Genomic DNA, 2,411 nt, shown 5'->3' on the forward strand with positions numbered 1-2,411 from the left:
TTGCTTTGAAGCAACATAAGGTTTTTTGCAGTTTATCTTATCTGGAAATCATTATGCAAGTCAAATGTATGATGTACTTATGCAGGAAGGATTGTCACAACACACGATAATTATTTGACTGTTAACGAAAGTGCAAAACTTACGTATTTTACACGTTTTTTATCATCAATTCTTCACAATGAAGACTCAGCAACTAGTCACGCTCAACAATTGTTTCCTTCTTCCCGCGCGTTAGTTCCTGCCATCTGTTGTCAGGAGCAGTAACTACTGGCATGGAGCTTCAAGTAAACAGTGGCAAAGAGTAGTTAAAATCGGTTTGATGCAAAATACATCTATGGAAAAACGATGTTTCTTATAAGCTACGCTGGTAAAGAAAGGGTTAATAACCACTTTTTGAGAGCAGCAGAGAAGACAGGCTGTAATAGTTCTATGGAAGAATTATTGTCCCTCCTACAGAAAGCTATTAGCAACAGAATCCCACAGTTATCTTTACTCCAGTAACTGTAAGCAAAGTCATAAGAGTAATTATATCATTAAAAAATAAAAATTCTGGTGGTGTGGACAATATTTCTAGTAAAATACTGAAACACTGTTATAAATTTGTTAGTCCCATCTTATGCAACATATACAATACATCCCTACAAGAAGGGATTGTCCCTGACAGACTAAAGTTGGCTGTAGCGATTCCTCTCTTTAAAAAAGGTAATAGCATTGTTACAAACTATCGCCCAATATCCCTATTAAGTACCTTCTCGAAATTTCTTGAGAAACTCATGCACAGGTGGATTGTAGACCATCTCAACGTCCACAGTATCTTAAGCAGAAATCAGTTTGGTTTTCCTGCCAGTCTTTGTACTGAACAGGCAATATTCTCTTTCAGCAACCAAGTTTTGGAAGCCATTAACAAAAAAATGTCTCCAGTGGATATTTTTTGTGATCTTACGAAAGCCTTTGACTGTGTAAACCACCAAATTCTTTTGAAAAAGGCAGAATACTATGGTTTAGGTGGTACTGTTGGCTTGTGGCTACAATCATATCTACAGGATCGGAAGCAGACTGTAATGCTGAATAGCTCTTCTGGAGAACCTGCCTCAGCTGAATGGGGCACGATAATGTGTGGTGTGCCTCAAGGCTCCGTTTTGGGCCCACTGCTTTTCCTCATCTTTATTAATGATCTTCCTCTTTGTTCTGAGACAAACAGCAAATTTACCCTGTTGCTGATGATACCACAATTCCAATTGACGATTTGATTGATCATGATCTTGAACAAACTACAAATACTGTTTTTAATGACATCTTAAATTGGTTCTCCTCAAATGGTCTCTCACTCAATGCAGATAAAACTCATTATATGAGATACCATACATCACAAATCTGGATGAAATTAACATAAAATGTAGAGATCAACCAATACAGAAAGTTGAAGATACAAAATTCCTGGGTGCTTACATAGACAGCAAACGTAATTGGTCAGTTCACATTCTTCATCTATGTAAAAAACTTAGCTCATTTGCATTATGGGTAATTTCTTCAGTGGCTGAAGTTGACACCATTAAGGTTGCCAACTTTGGCTACTTCCACTCATTGATGTCATATGCTATCATATTCTGGGGGAATCAACCACTTGCAAAAAAAGTTTTCACCATCCAAAAAAAAGCAATCAGAATAATGTGTGGGGTCCATCAAAGACACTCTTGCAGGCACTTGTTTTGGAAGATAGGTATCCTAACAACTGCCTCACAGTATATTTTTTCCTTGCTGACCTTTGTGTGCAAAAATTATTCTATCTACCAAGACAACAGTAAATTCTATGGCTATAACACCAGAAAAAAAACAATCTACATTTCAAAATGAAACGTCTCACTCTGGTACAAAAAGGAGTTTACTATTCCAGCATTAAGCTGTTCAATGCTCTACCACTACATATCAAATGTGTTCATACAGAACTGCCAAAATTTAAACAAGTTCTCAAAGATTACCTGACAGAGAAATCTTTTTATACTGTGGATGAATATCTGAAAGAAAATGTATACCATCACTAAACTTATAGTGTCTAGAAGTAGTTCAATTGATTTTATTGTGCATTTGAGCATTAGCACACTTTTTGTAACAACAAATTGGCTGTACCTGTATTTACTCTTGTAGGCCTAATATCTGATTCAACTTTGTGCTCTTATCTTTAACCTTTATTTGAAACTCCTTTTTCTGTTAAATGGTTGTTGTGTTATCTAGCTGACATTGTATCTATTACTGCATTTATAGTATGTCTTACTTAAACTATGTACAATTTGGTGTTGAATTCCCCTTGTATTTCTTGTAAGTTTAAATTGAAACCTGTACAATTTGACACGTTCCATATCCTTATGATTGACTCACTAACTGGATCTACAGAATATGAAATAAATAAAATA

Source organism: Schistocerca cancellata, chromosome 3, assembly GCF_023864275.1.
Source record: "Schistocerca cancellata isolate TAMUIC-IGC-003103 chromosome 3, iqSchCanc2.1, whole genome shotgun sequence".
Lineage (NCBI taxonomy): Eukaryota > Metazoa > Arthropoda > Insecta > Orthoptera > Acrididae > Schistocerca > Schistocerca cancellata.